This window comes from Brachycentrus maculatus, unplaced genomic scaffold, assembly GCF_059751285.1.
Source record: "Brachycentrus maculatus isolate JH-2025_06_01 unplaced genomic scaffold, ASM5975128v1 h1tg000055l, whole genome shotgun sequence".
In the NCBI taxonomy this organism is placed as follows: domain Eukaryota; kingdom Metazoa; phylum Arthropoda; class Insecta; order Trichoptera; family Brachycentridae; genus Brachycentrus; species Brachycentrus maculatus.
The window spans coordinates 1,412,330-1,430,001 of NW_028280809.1; the positions used below are offsets into that span (position 1 = coordinate 1,412,330).

The window sequence follows — 17,672 nt, forward strand, 5'->3', positions numbered from 1 at the left end:
ACAAAAAATTACTTTGAACTTAATCGTTAATTTTAAAAAATCAGAATTTAACTTTACGATTCATAAAAAAAATAAGAAATAGTATGTTAAAATACTAATGCATTTTCGCTAACATATAAATAACATGATATGTCGTTTATAAGAAAAAAATTGTTTCCAGTATCTCTGCTCATTTCTGCGCAAAGATGACATAATAGTACGTACAGTATATTTAAAAATTAACGAAATTGAAAGAGGGGAGTCCAACACAATAATTATAGCTAATAAAACGAAAGTGGATTGTACGATCTTTGTTACCACTACATATCATTATTCATAAAGTCTAATTGATGTCGAGTTCTATGCATTTGATTGATTAATTACAAAAAGTGAAATTGAAATAATAAGGAAGAATAATGAATATTCACAAATTAATTAACGTATTCACAAATCCCATAAATATCAGATTTCATAAAAAAAACTCTTTTCTAAAAAAATCGGTTAGGTGAGTCCTCACCCCCTGTATCTAACACTCATTCAGTTATAATCGGCTCTTGCTATTGGTTTTTGACACATGGGTCTAGAGCTAGACCGAATATAATTTACTAGAGAGTAAGATGATTTTAAGTGGATAAAGATAGGATATAGGGAATGAAGACTAGCCCAACTGCAATTAAATGATTTTTAGCCACAAGGCAAAAATTTAGAGGTGAGATTGAATATGCCCATAATGTGATAGGATAACCAGAACAGACGTATTAAGCGGAGACATTAAGAGCGATAATTTTAGCGTAAGCAAACTTAAAGTATCATGGAGTTTATGAATTAATGGTAATATTCACAAAGTATTTAAAAATTATAAATTTGGCCAAATCAAAAGAAATTTAGAAACTCGGTGAGGATGTTGAGAGTACATGAACCAAATTTTTAGTATTATCCAATAGGTGTCTCAACTTGAAACGAAAAATATTTCGTTTTATACGAAGATGGAAGTCTGATGCTGGGATTCTCAGACTTCCATCTTCTTTTGTATTAAAATTAAAGATGGTATGTCTCTAATTTGATAGTCGAATGAGAAATATTGGAAATATCTAGAGAAAACAGAATAATATAAAATTAATGTCCTTATCCTGGATAAAGCATTCACAGACGTTTCGGAAAATAAAGTTACATTTGAATTTAATAAAAATATTACATAAATGACAGGTAACATTTTTAAAAATCGGTACAAAACGGTAGCAAAATGAACACAAACGATGAAATATATTTTACCATAAGCAATAATTACTAATTAACACGGTAGTCAGACATCCCAAACAGCTGACTCCCGGAGGATTGAATAATTGAGATACTGCACAATATCATGCAACGCTAACACCATATTTATCTGGAAACATGTTTGGATTTACATATTATCGACGTAGGCGAAAGGTGAATGATGAATCAATCAGCCTAATTATATTTATCAAGCGCATTGACCGAATGAGAATCAATTAATATTGTAGGTAACAAAAAAATGTATTCCCTATAATACTATGTCTAGTCAAACGAAGCTTTCACCCCGAATTGATCGAATCAACGTTTCTTCGTCTTTTAACACTGCTTTAAATTACTTTAACCTCTTATGTATAGCCTAAATACATGTTTATCTTCACAAATTCGTTAAAGGGAGAAAAAAAGTTTAAAGTAGTAAATTTAAGGTATTTAAAAAAAGGAAGAAAAATTCACGTAAAAATTAATTTATGTCACACTTTCCTTACCGTCAATCATTCACTTTGTGCAATACCATATTAAAATATTAATACTATTTTAAGTGGTATTACACAAAGTGAACGAATGACGACGAGGAAAGTGTTATATTACCATACCACAAAGTTAAAAATGTTTTTAATATCCAAAATATATTAATCTATGTCTTCTTCAAGATTGAAACTTCGGTACATCTGACGTGCAATTAAAATGTCCCAGAGTCATTACTGCTTATCCATTCTTTAACTTGTCTTAAAGGAAGGGAATCCTGATCAGACACTGGAAAGATCATGCTTAAAATATGGATTAAACAGTTTTTTCAAGTTACTTTTTATATCTTAAAAAATTAATGTATTCTTTAAATGTGACGTAGACCGAAAAGAAGACGCAATACCATGGCGACTCTACTTTCCCCTCCCCAAACTCAGCATTTTTTTATGTTTTTTTATCATTATCATTTTAATATCATAATTCACGTAACCGCCCATGAAGTGGTATTTTACGAAAATGGCCTATATAAATTATTTAAAATTATTATTACTAACGTGCTTTTAAGCTTAGCCAGCAATGTGCTTTTTTCCTAACATTATCATTACAAAATCCGAAAGCGTTAATTATAACTTAATAACAATGTTGGTCTAGGAGTGATGATAACACGATCGAAATGCGTAAATAACGCTTAAATAAAAAATTTAAATATCTAACATAATGCGAGAGAATCTACGACAAATGTACGCGGTAAAATCTTACACTGATGCATCGAACAGCCGCCTACCATTGTTTGCGAGTTGATTCATTGAGGAACTGAGATGATTATCACGTCCCCCAGACACAACCGACCGGTCAGACGAGAAGAGAACTGTTACCGGATCGAAAAATAATCAGAGTTTAAAATTACGCCTAAGCTTAGAGGCAAGGAAGATGGACCGAGTCGATAAGTCAACACTAGGTATTGGTTATACATTATACACCCATCTCATAATGCGATCGATAAAAATACAAACGCAAACAAAATAATAAGCTAGTCACTCGGCCATTTCGCAGAGAGGCATGTCTGGATAAGTTACATCATTATAACTTTATGTTTATGATGCCTTCATAGGTCATAGCGTAGTGATCAGTATTTGAAATATTACTTAGAAAATACTACTTTTTCTTAATATATTGTGACACGTATAACCCCTACTAGAATCCATAAGGGTTAAATGTCATGAATTATCATTTTAAAATAAATTAAATATTGAAAGCCAGGACTAACTGCTGTTTTAAATTTTTTTAAATCACTCAACTTTTACTTAGTAAAAAATACACAACTTTTTCTCGAAATCTATTGTGACACATGTCTCAGAGCGTTCCGCATCATTTTTAAACTCCGTTTGTGAAGCTAAGTCTAAATTTTAGACTTGTGTCCTCGGGACGTTTTAGGATGAAGAGGGGGTTGGAGCTGTTCCTTTTTTTTATCAGTAAGGGTAGGGGTTAGTCATCGTCATATTGTTAATTTTGATTTAATTATATTATTAGATTAAAACCAATATTTTCAGCTTTTCCACTTTTTTTTTTTTACCAGCGACCGGGTTTCGTCGTTACCGACATCATCAGACTGGTTGATTTAATTATTATTAATATTTTTTTACGAAATGCTTTTTGTTTCAAAATGTTCCAGTTTATGAATTTTTGAAACAATAGAAATTCAGAAACACCTGTCACAATAGATTTTAAGAAACATTAGTATTTACCAAGTCAAATTTGTATTAAAATGGGTAGATATAAAAAATAAAGTGACTGCCGAATTAATTAATAAAATAAGTGATCAGCATTTAGGTAAGACTTTAAGAAATACTATAGACAAGAAAAATATTTAAATCGTTTCCTTTTGTTTCACAGAAAACGTTGTCACAATGACAACTCAAAAATCTTTAAACTTATCTAAATTTCGTACAAAAAATTAACTTTTGACAGAGTTGATCGTAATATATACTAATGGTCATTTACAATTGATTAGGTACTTATAATCAGGTACGCGTTTAGGAAGATTCAATTCTACACACATGTCGATGTAAGACATGATCTTTGAAGTAAAAATACTTCAGTATAAATTAAAAGGATTTCTTTGTCCGTTCGTCAGTCAATCATGTCAATTTATTGGATGGAAATAAACCCGTCTGAAGATAAAATAAAACAATATGAATAAAACCACAGTTCATTTGGCGAGCAAAGTTGATCCCAGCTGACCGAATCAAAGGACATAAAATATACGTTAGTACAGTAATAACCAAAATGTCGACAAAATTTTCATAAAATATTTTTTTACATAAAAACTTGTCTTATTCAAACTTCCGCGTCTTATTTCAATGCGAAAAGAAATTAGAGATGCAACAACCAGTCGGATTAGCCGATCAGCAGTCAGCAAATAGATGTCAATTAGTCGACTTTTTAGTTAAACCAGAATAAAATAACCGGATGTATATTCTACACAAAGACACTATCATTATTTATCAAAAAATATCATTTATTCATATAAAATAATCGCAATCATCAAGGCACGTAAATAAACTTACTTACATTGTTTATTAATTATTGCACCCAATGCTTTGTCAATTCAGAATATATTTTTTCCCGTTTATATGGTTATTTTTTCTTAACATTTTTAATCAATTTTGAAACAATATTTGCTTTTACACTAAAAAGCTTCTAGAAGGGAGTTATTTTTCAAAACTTATACGATCATGATGACGTGAAAACTTATACGAGCTCACATAAGCTAAAAACAACGTAAACTTATTTATTTTTTGTCAATTTATCATGTATCAAGTCCTATACATTTTTATGGAAGCTTCTCATGCTATTTTTTCATTCCTATGTCCACCTCGCCTTATATCCTTGTTCGTATATCACTACCAATTTATTGTAATTCCATCCCATAGATTCATGTTTGAAAGGTAGCATAACATAATGTATTTGCTATAATATTTATGCGTAACGTTTTAGGATGGGATCAATTTTACTACAATGTGATGGATGTTCTACTATTTCAGCCACTTATGAAGGACAACTAATGATATATTGATGTAAATGAGTTTAGAAGAATGGGTACATTAGAAATCAAAAGTTAAAACCAGTCCTGTAACATAATTTTAAAATTACAAGAAAAATAACAAAAGGTATGAGTATCTACGATTTATACATCAGCGGATTTACAATATATTGATATTTTATAATGAAATACTCAGTAAATACACGAATCATTCAACGAGTGAAAACAGCTAACCGAGCAAAGAGACCTACACTAGAAAAAATGTATTGACAAAATTCATCGCCGCATAGTGTAGCAGTTACTAAGTTTGGCTAGAAAGATGGAGGTTCCGGGATCTATTCCCAGGGAGGTCAAAATAAATATTAATGATTTTACAACATAATATTTATTTTATATTTCCCCGTAATCCGAGGCGCAGGATTCATCACCTTGCCTTCTTAGATTAACATGTCTATAATTCATTTAATTAATTTTTAGCATTTTAATGTATAATATTTATATATATATATATATATATATATATATATATATATATATATATATATATATATATATATATATATATATATATATATATATATATATATATAAAATAAAATAAATAACAACAGATGGCATGAAGAAAATCAAAGCTAAAAGATCTGTACGAATTATTCGCGGACGGTCATCACTTTCAATTTCGTACGAACGCATCTGAACTTTTGACCCACCATGTACACGCGGGTCTTTTTAAAAGATAAAGGTCATGGTGTCAAGAGCCGGCAGCGGAATGCACCGACTGCACGAGAAAAAAGATCAATTGGTTATTTGTTCAAATTGTTCAAGTTCAATGTCACCAGTATCGGGAGTGAATTGATGGAAGGACGCGAACCCGAGATGAATTATGACGGACCGTTTGATTGGTGAAATGTGAATCAATTAATCACGCAGTGTCACTGCACTTTTTGTCTGCGAGATTGCATCTCGGAGGGGGAGATGCTGTTTTTTCTTCATGAATACACACATTACAGTGCTTCAAAGACAAAATTTAAATGTGCGAAATTAAAACAGATAGAAATAAAGATACAAAAGGGTACCGTAGAACGGGGCTACTTGAACTTTGATGTGTTACTTGAGCCCAGTACAAAAAAAATAAATCTGTATTTGGTCTACAATAATGAACGTATCGACTAATTCATTATTTCCCTGACAGGTGACACTTATTGTCACGATACTTCGATCAATACCACGGTGATCACTCCTGCACTTCGGGGACCAGTCCAGGGTAAGAAATAAATATTAGAGTGTAAAATACGCTGAGTGTCCGCCTCCGTGGTGTAATGGTCAGCGTGTTTAGCTACCGTGCTGGAGGTCCCGGGTTCGATTCCCAGAGGGGGGGTGGGGGCTTGAAATTAACGATAATAGAAATAAAGAAAATAAATTGTAGAATTTTCAATCCCTAATTTATTCCTTCAAATATAGAAACACAACGATATTGATTCTTTAAAATACATAATGAACAATAAAAACAAATGCAAGTGTTAATTCTACATCACACATTTAAGTAGGAGTAAGTAACGATATATGTACGCCAGCTGTGACGATTAATTTATTGAAAACAGCGATGAAACAATCATTAACCCCGGCTACAACATCCCTAAAAAACCGTCTCGTTAGTCAAGGGGTGTCATATCTTTTATTTTACATGACTTGTAATAACCAGAGCTGAATACGACAGTCTTCGCGGGAATAGTACAGAGACACACCTACAAGACTTAAGAGACAACAGATGTTAGTTTGTAGTCGGAAAAAAGAGGTAATTTATTTAAATCTCCGCAATGCACTCAGTAACAATCCTAATAGCTTCTGAATTCCTCGCGTTAGTAACGTGTGAACTAGCATTTGTCAGGCTCGGAAAAAATGCCGAGGGGTTGAATTATAGAACAGCACTACGACGACAGTCGATAAAACTTTCCAGGATTATTCCTAGTCGAAAGTGTGGGTGTTTTGTAAATCAGATTGGCATATTTGATATTTCTTCTTCTTCCTGGCTACATCCCAGCTTATTGTTCTTGTAGACTGCTGGGGTCAGCTCTCCTCGTCCTCAGGTTATAGGTCCTTCTGTCCTGGACAACGTCACCTAGGCCACACCTTCGAATCATGTTATCTTTCTGCTTCACCCATGAATTTCTTGGTCTTCCTCTAGATAACTGTCGAGGAAGATCCATTTCTATTGCCAGGTTAACTACATGTTCGGGTTCTCTGCGTCCTATATGCCAATACCATCTAGAATGGCATATTTGATCTAAATCCACAAAAAAGCATCATGACACGTATCCAACGAATAAAACCACATTAGCATGGACATTATTTGGAACAAGAATGATATACCTTTATATAGATTATACCTTTACTACTACTACCATTCGTCTCATATTTGTTTTTACCGTTCTTTCCTCACTCATTCGTTCCACATGTCCAAACCATCTCAACACACCTTTCCTAATTTTATGTATAATGCTTATCTGAGCTTTGAATTCTTTCTTTATTTTACAATTCAAACATCATATTTTATTTATTGTTTCGGCATTTACTTTGTGGTAAGACATGATGATATTATTAAAGAAAACACTTGTTTCTTACCACTTAACTTACCCCTCCCCTTATTTATAAAACAGTTAATTATTTATTATGTTTTAGTTTACATTAAGACCGAAAGATGAAAGCTTAGCTTCCGAAACTAGTTGTCCCAAAAATAAACCCATCTGGTAAAAAAACTAGTGTATTCTTTAATAATATTCGAACATTAAGCATACACCGTTTTGCCACACATTTGTCTGAGGGTTCTCATTTCGACTGCATTCTGTCTACTTTCATCCTTCTTTTGCCAACTCCATGCTTCATTTCCATACATTAGGGTTGGAAGTAAACTTGATTTCATTTCCTTACTTCAAATACGTAGAGCTTAAAAATTATAGAAAAATAACGTTAGCCGATATTTTTATATTAATTTCTCCTTCTAATAATTAGTGTTTTCAAATTGTATAGTTCATCGCTTAATTTTATTGATAATGTTTATTTCAGCCTTGCATTCTCTCCTTATTTCACCATACAAACATCTTCAAAAGATTTTTTTTTTTTATTCTTCATGTCGAAAATATCAGGATGTCATATTTCAGGGCAGAGAACGATATTACGAGGTACCTTATTAAGTAAATTAATATTTTCGCGAGTGTTTTGACATATTACTATACAAATGTGATTTGCAACCGGTCGTGAATAATGTATGACGGTAGGATATTATACTTACATTATTAACATAAATCCCAAGTTATATACTATAAATTTTAACCGCGTGGTATATGATTTAAGTCCTAAAGAACACATCATGGGATACTTACAAAGGTCACCTACAAACAACATATTTGTTTTATTTAGATATATAATCTATAAAAATAAATATGTAAATGTTTGTTCAAAATCTCAAGTCATTCTCCGATTGATTTGAGTTTTTGACAACGTTGCATTCGAATACAAGCGAGTTTTTATCAGTGACAGATATTTTTTGAAAGACAGGTTTTCGAAGTTTCATCTGTTGAATGTAATAGCAACACACGCAATACCAAATATTACTTATGGCGGATAGCGTATACCTTGACAGCTGCTTAAATATTGTATCCCCAAAAGTATAATTTTATCTATCTATATACATTCATGAAAATGTAAATGTTAGTTTGTTCAAAATCTCAAAACCTGCGACAGGCGTTTTACCTAGGACAGATAAAATTCGTTTTTTTTTAAACACCTTTTTTTACTTCAATGGCAGCGCCGTCTATTGAAAGTTTTAGCAACACGCGAAATACTAAACATTACTCATGGCGGTTAACGTGCTTCTTGACAGCTGGTATCATTTAGCGTTTTCTATTCTTTCGATTGCATTGTTCCATAAATTTTAAATATTTTCATTGCGTCAAGTATTTATTATGAAATTATACAAATGTGTGCTTTTTTATTCATTATTTTCTATTTGATCAAATTTAGCCACAGAAACCCAATGCCGGGTACCTACAGCTAGTCTATAATCAATTTATAATTTAAATTTATCATTTGTATTATTTTTGGTCGTATGTTTCTGATCCGATTTCGTTCATGAATACATGTATGTTTTATATTATTTGTTCAATTTCGAGTTCTCTCGTATTTTTTTATTTATTTTTTTATTAAATTTATATTTTTTAAATTTATATATGCATAATGTATAATTAACATTCCAGGTTCACAGCATTTCAAACCGAATATAAATATTGAGAAACTTAAAATGCAAAGGGCTTTTTTTAACGTGCGTGTATCAGCTAATGGATATGTCACTTTCGATGGTTGTATGGGCTATTAAGATATTTTTGTGAAATGTGAGTAATTATAATTTATTATTTATTATGACTTCTGTTAATTGAAAGTGAGACCTCATATGAGGAACGTGATTTATGGCGTTACATACAATAATTGAGTAATGAACACTTATCGATTCATAAGAGAGAGAAAGCAAAAATAGTGTATTTTGAAAGCTATTACGTTGGATATAGCATATACCGTGGTGCATTGTACCCAAGTGTAGGGTCTTCGGGAAAATCGATGAATGTTATTTTTATGCCAAAATTTTATTTTTAACCATTATCGATAAAATTAAGAAATATGGGTTGAGATGGTTTTGGCATGTGAATCAAATGAGTGAAGAAAGAACAGTAAAAGAAATGTATGAGGCAAATTTATGGTAATATAAGCAGAGGAAGACAGAGGAAAACTTGACATTATCAAGTATTTCAAATACTTGAAAGTGTTCAGGAGTCGAAATTCGACTGATTTTAGCGTAAAAACCACTCGTTTACAAGTGATGTAAGCTCAAACTAACAAAACACATTGTAATAAGAATAAATAAAGGATATAAGAGGAGATAGAGATAGAAGAAGAAAAAAAACAATAATAATAATAATAAACTAACATTAGGTAAAATATAAAATAAACTTTTCGATCTACATTGATAAAATTATATTAAAATGTAAACAGTAAAAATTAAATCGATTTGGTAATAAAAGTTTAATTAAAACGCGTTACTTTCAATTCTGCCTTTTACTGACATTCATAGTTATTCTCCAAGACTGTATGAAGTGAATTATTCCAACAATATTTTGTTAGTTTTTACGATTTCACGGTGCATTACAGAAGAGTCAAAATAGGCACTAGGGTGGCAAGATTTACTCAAATTACACGACTACTTTCTAATCGAGATATCTATGGCCAAGCCGTAACGACGAACGGATTAAATAGTTAATTAAAAATAAATAAAACAAAGAATTTCGTAACAAACCTAATCACGGTTGTTCCATTTTTAAATTGTAGCTATATTTATTTTTAAATAGGTCAAAAATGTAAATGCCCCCATGAAAAAATACATTGTGTACCTACGTAGGCGAGTAATATTTTCACGTGATTTCTTAACACGTTGATTGCCGACCTGAAAAGCTGTATTTCAGGAGATAACCAAATTATTATTTTTCTTTAAACTTGCTTTTTTTAAACTGTGCTTATATAACATTGAAAAGTGTATTTTTAGTTTTAATATCAATTATGTAGTTGAACAAAATGTAAATATTTATCACGCGGTAACGCGTTGTTCCTTCATCGGCTGACAAGCCGGATCACGCATATAAGCGTAACCGGCAATCAACGTGTTAACATAATATAATGCTTGTAGATAGAACACTATGTCTTACCTAATGTACTATTTTTTTTAATTGTAGCTAAGTTTATTTTTAAGTAGGTCAAAAATGTAAATGTCCCCTTGGAAAAAAGGTACATTGTGTAGGTATGCTAGTGATATTTTCACGTGCGTTCTTCACAGAATATTATGTTTGTAGATAGAACAATATGACCTACCTAATGTACTACTTCTATTTTTTTAAATTAGCTACTTTTTTAAGAAGGTAAAAAATGTGAATGTCTCCATTAAGAAAAAATATATATATAATATAATATGTAAGTAGGCGGGTGACATTTTGAAGTGAGTTCTTCACATAATATAATGCTTACATATAGAAAAATGTGACCTACCCAATATAATAATTCTATTTTTTTAAATTGTAGCCACATTTATTTTTAAGTAGGTCAAAAATGTGAAAGAGAAACCATTGCGTTGGTAGGCGAGTGCTATTTTCAAGTGTGTTCTTCACATAATATTATAGTTGTACAATACATAGATAGAACAATATGACATACCTAATGTACTACACGTTAAGGTCAATATGGTCATATTAAGGGAGATGATGACAATTTTGGGTGGGCCCGGGTCTGGTCAATAAAGATTTCTATATTGAATCGTAAATCATGATGTTCAGAATATCTTATTTTTAATTCAGTTTGTTCATTAAACACTATCCAATTACACACTCCATCGTAGTAAATCTAACAGACAATATCAACAATAAATACTGTCAATATTTAGAAGTTTTTTTTATGCCGTTGATATATTTTATTCATAAAAATGCATTACATTTAGAAACAATATCTATACAAATTAAAATATAAATGTTCGTTTGTTCAAAATCTTAAGTTAAAGCTATTCACCGATTGCTTTGAAATTTTCACACAACGGTGCATTCAATCATGTGTGTGTTGACAGTTAAACATGTTTTTACAAACAGGTTTTTATTTTAATAATGGCAGCACCATCTGTTGAATTTAATCATTGCTCATGGCGGACAGAATGCTTCTTGACAGCTGCTAAAATATTGTTAACTTACTAGCAAAGTTAAATTAAACATAAGCAATGTGTGTTTTCTCTTTTCTTTCTTTTCCATTGAACTAGACTTAGCCACAGTAACGCAATATAGCTAATAAAAAAAATACATAATTAATATTGGTACTATAGTCCGATTACGCAAGACTTTTGACACCACCAGATTTTAGGTAAACATATGAAATATTACATATAAATATAGAAACATACAAACATTAAGGTAAATATAGAAATATATTGTATCTATGGTAAATATATGATAAATATTTTGAGGTTTTAAGCTAGTACATTGAAGGAATTAAGAGAACGATACTTTCTACCAAAAAACACAGACTAAAAGTACTTGAGGAAGAAGGGCGTAAGTTAAAAGGATGATTTATTTCTAATAAAACTAAATTAACACATTACTAATTGAATACAAAAAAGTGCACATGGGAGCATTATAATAAAAAAATAAAAATAAAACAAACAAACATTATCTTATTACAACATCCGAATGTAAGACTTTTTTATTTTATTTTACCGATGGACAAATTAAAACATTTATTAATGACTACCAAGCAAATAAATCAAGTTATATGTTCACAAAAGTCGTAACAGTTCCTATTTCACCGTTTTAGCGCAATACATTTTCGATAGAAATATCTAGAAGCACGATCGCACTCTTTCATTTGTTTGTGTAATTTGAACAAAAATGAAGTATAATACTTATATTAACAAAGAAATTGCAACATACAAATGAAGTAATAATTAAGCAAAAATCTTCAGCCTTGAAAAAGTCGACCCAGTAACAACGACGACCGTGTCGAAAAGCGTGACTTTAAATTGAAATGCACACGAGAGATAAATATTTACGACATGCATATGGAAGTAATGTGTTCAATATAAGGCCCAATATACAATAAATCACAACATTATTTTCATAAAACCCAGGTAACATTTGACGCAATTGAATTTTTTGCTTAAAATACGTATTTTTGCTTAAATTAAGTTTTTATTCCAAAAAGATTTATGGTTTTTTAATATGTTTGAAAATTATGCGGAATGCATCAAAACACGTGTCACATTAGGTTTTAAGAAATAGTGGTATTTAAAAAGTAAAACTTAATTTAAAAACAATTAAAATCATTAAAATTAATTAAAACCAATAGATTATTGAACAAAAAGAATTACGTGACATCTCTATATAAGTGGTATTTACTAAGTAAAACTTAAATTGAAAACAATAAAATTCATCAATAATTTGAAATTAACTAAATTAATTTGATTGACCACGAAGAACCACATGACATCTCTATTTAAGTATTTGTGCAGTGCAATGGACCATTTATTATAACGTCTGCACCAATTAGAGATCAATAAAATAGAACTGCCTCCACACATAATGAGAATGGCTTATTCTTGGAAGCTGTCTGAAAATGTGTGAAGATTTAAGGGTTTCTTTGGACTGGGAATAAGAGACATCTTGCTAAAATTTATTACTGTAGTTACATAAAGACCGTATTGATATATGTGGAGTAAATGTCCGCCGAACCCTTCATCAACTGGATATTATGTATTGTTAATCGAATAATATCTCGGAAAGCAATATTAAGTAGTCTGTTCAATAAAATAGGTGGATAATAAAAATGAAATTGAGTAAATTGTCTTCAGTACCTAGCGTAAGTGAAATGCGCCATTTTAATAAATTATCGATAAAAATGACACAAGAAAAATTGCTTCATTCGTTTTCCCAATTGAAAGCAAATGAATAGCCGTAGAAATAGCAGGAGATAAACGTATATTTTAAGAAAGAAAAACTGCAAATAAAACATTCTGGAAAGCGATAACGCCACAGACAAAAATGAGACATAGTATGATTAATCGATATCGTTGTGTAGTACGCTTTATTGATTGTACAGCGTTAGAGATTTCTTTGTCAAGCTCTAAAAGTCCTTCAACATCAAGAGCAAAATGCCCCATTTGCATGACAGATGTAGAACCTGCACCTTATCTCCGAGCAGGGTCATTTGTTACAGAAACCTAACCACCCCTCAAATTCTTGGGGTGCAGCGACTGTGCATATCTGTCAGCGACTCTTTATTGCGAACAGTAGGCAGAAGAATCAAAGGATCTCATATGAAAAGAACATCCATATATAGGAATCAAAAGATATCAATATTCGAAGTAGGTACAGATGTAATGGAAGCGTATTAATATATTAAAAATGTTTCATCTTATCAATTGTTAAACAAATACTTTTCCGACTATTATTGTATTACATAAAATGCAGTTCCACCAAGAAATGCCAGTACAAAACTTTAATCTTTATATTGAATGTTTTTTGCAGATACTTTGTGACACATTCTATAAACTTTAACCATAAAATTAAATAGAACCACTTTGTATAACCCCCATCCCCTCTCACTCCAAACCTAACTTAATTACCCATTCCTTAATCCCGCCCACTCACCTAACTATGAATGTTTGAATGTTTTAGAATTAGTACATATTTAACCCTAATGATGACAAGGTTCTTGTCGAAACCGGTTGGAGAAAAGTACAAATAAAAAGTGGCTAAAAACAAAGTACTTATATAATTTTAAAAAGTTAATTCTTTATGTATAAAGTTACTATAATTTATGTATTAATTTTAAATCAAACACAGATTTTTTGAGTCTACTAAGTTGTATTTTATTAACAAAAAACACAAAAAAAATTATATTGTGATAATTGTTTCGCCTTGTTAGGGCATTATCAAACGAATGTTGACATTCGTTTGATAATGCCCTAACAAGGCGAAACAATTGTCACAATATAATTTTTTATGTGTTTTTGTTAATAAAATACAACTTAGTAGACTCAAAAAATCTGTGTTTGATTTAAAATTAATACATAAATTAAAATGGAGTTCTACAAATTAAACGCCAAGTCAATAAATAAAAATTACTATAATTTCATGTAATTCATGAGTGAAAATCCTAGGCAAAACCACTCGCAAACAAATATTTGTAGTTTATATTAGCACTATTAATCTACTTTTATTTTCTGATATCTATTTTATATAATATATGCCCTTTATTATAACCTAAAATAGAATATATACCCACACACAGGCCATGCCTTTGGGGGATATTTTTTTGGATTAATATTTGGGGATATTTATATCTTTTTTTGTACTTGTAATAATAATAATATAATATATTGTGAAATGCAAAAGAATTTAAAATAAAGACAAAAAAACTCACGTTTCCAAAACGGAAGCCGAATTTCTCGCAAAACCGAATCAGCTGCTGGGACGCACGGGTAGGTATCCACCCAGATAAGATTAATAAAGCGATACCAGCCGAGAGATGACATGCGGGCATTTCTCAAGCCAGGAGGGATGCTAGACGAGGGCTCCTCCCTTCCGCGTCGGGAGACGAATCGCGGCGAGACGAGACGGGACTCTAGACGCGGCCTGACGGATGGACAGACGCGGTAATCTCGGGGATCATCTCGCGGGCGATCGGACCGATTGATCTGTTTTGACGGGGACTTTTTTTTCTTCGTACGGACGGAAGATTGATTGATTACTGAGCAGGGTGTTTAGAGAAGTGTTCCTGTCTAATTAGGGGTGAAAGTGACACTTTTAATAAGGGCCATGCTTCGGAAGTAGACAATAAAAAATAAAAATGAATATTCACACGTTTTAATACAAACAGAATTATGCCTATCATTACATATTTTCATTCCGATTTACCTTACATGATCGTGATTAAAACACTGCGTTGTATCGTAAAAATAATATATATAATTTAATCATGTACGTTAAAATATTATTAGACTTATTTTTATAAAATCCTACATTAAACTGTCGCGATATTTTACATTTGATTAATTCTGATTATAATACACCGCTTAAATTAATTCAATATAAATTGATTTTGTCAGAAAAATCATATAAATTAATCATTTTCAACCCCGGCCCATCTATGTATTAAACACAGAATTTTTTCTTCTTCTTACCCTTATCTGCATACAATGGAGCATGGGGCCCTGCATCATATTGACGCAGTGTTATCTTGATCGTTACTAACATGAAGGCAAGGTGATCACTCTTGCGCTTCAGGAACTAATCCAGGATAATATAAATAAATATTAGAGTGGAAAATCACTAATATTTATTTTCAGCCTCCCCCCCCCCTCGGAATCGAACCCGGGACCTTCAACACGGTAGCTAAACACGCTAACAATAACACTACGGTAGCGGGTATTAGAATTTTGTATGGAGGAAAAAATCTAAATTTTGAGGTTAAAAATGAAATACTATTTGCACGCTTTCAATCAGCCTTTATAACTAGCAAGCTATATTAGTGTCAAGCATTTAGAGAATGTATCGAATAACCATAGGGGTCATTTGATAGGTTTATTGTGCAGACACTATGCTAAAATTGAATGATGACAAATACCTGACAGAAACATAAAAATGTGCCCGTTGAAGTATCATTTTCAATCCTCAAGCAAAAAATCAATTATTTGGAGATTATTGCCGAATCAAAAATTCTAGGGTATAAAAAACATTGCATAATCGGCACAGTGCTTTACAGTTCGTGCAATATTAACGAAACGTTGTTGTACGCTGGGTGCAATAAGAAATAAATGGATATTAGCAATGCTAATTTCAATCTGATTTCAAAGCATTTCACGGTATTGCAATGAGACTTTTTTTAAATACTTCCAGTATATAAAAGTTTAGCGAAGTCATTCTACTGATTAAATTAGAAATTTCCTAATTATAACGAGACATTTAAAAACACATTTTGTTCATTTAATTTAAGCTTAGACTAGACGCGCGCAATTGTAGCAATCTTAAAATTTGTCAATATTTTACAGTGCTTCTTAATATCTAGTATTTATATCATATATTTATATTTAGGATATAAATATAGTATATAAATAGGCACTATCGACTTAGCTATTTTTTTAGACTTCTAAAATTGGGCGCGTCTAAGTTTAACTTAAAAGAATAAAATGTGTTTAAGTAAACTTAAGATACAAATATGCACTATCGACTATTATCTAATTTTCAGACTACTAAAATTGGGTGCGTCTAAGTTTAACTTTAATAAATAAAATGTGTATAATGTAAACATAGGATACAAATAGGGACTAACGACTATTGTCTAATTTTCAGACTACTAAAATTAGGCGCGTCTACGTTTAACTTAAAATAAAAACGTGTATAAGTATAAACATAGGATATAAATAGGCACTTTCAACACTTGATAAATTTTCAGATTGCTAAAATGAAGTGCGTCAAGTTTAATTTAAATGAATAAAACGTGTATAAGTATAAACTTAGGATATAAAAAGGCACAATCGACTATCGGCTGATTTACAGGCAGCTAAAATAAGGCATATCTAAGTTTAACTTAAATGCACAAAATGTGTATCATTTCAAAATAAATCGCTTTATTTCTGTTCATTTGTGTACCCCAAAGTGCCGGCACTCTGCGAGAGAAAAAAAGTAATTTAGCGGAAACAAAATGCATCAGTCGAGTGCCTAATAATCCTTGCGAGAAGTGCAGCGAAAATGTCAACGGCAACCCATGGATCAAATATGTCAAAACAAGATCCTGTCAGCGGGTTCCACTCAATTCCACCCTTGGTACCGAAGCCAAGGGGCGGTTATTCCGTCGCGAGGGTGCGTTAAGAATTAACATATTATCTACACGACAGTTTTTCAATAGGTATCTCGAATCTTAAGTGATTCTAGAAAGAAAACAATGAAGATATTACATTTTCGCTTGGGGTAAGATGTCACGCGGTGCGAAGCAAAAAATTGCAAAAATAAATTTCGAACGAAGCGATAGCGATGATAAAAAATCAAGTAAGTATACCGAAAAAAATATTATTCACATAAAACAGGCTCTATCTTTGATAGACTTAGTATTTATCCCGGAGACGATAAACAAAAATATTTATAGTTTAAAAATGCTGATACAATATTATATACAATATGGAACTTCATATTAAATAAAAGACATGTTTTTGGACTTGCATATATGTATATCTATAATATAATGATCATGTTAGTTTGTTCAAAATCTTAACTTTAACAAACTTACCATCAAGCTACATCCCCGCGAGGGTAGGCAGAGAGAATAGAACGCCACA

The 17,672-nt window shown here is 31.4% G+C and overlaps 1 protein-coding gene across 2 annotated transcripts in view; it reads right to left on the bottom strand.

The window, feature by feature from the left end:
- MICU3 (Mitochondrial calcium uptake 3) overlaps nt 1-17,672 on the bottom strand; it is a 135,012-nt gene that overhangs the window by 105,512 nt on the left and 11,828 nt on the right. The gene's annotated exons all lie outside the window — the stretch shown is intronic.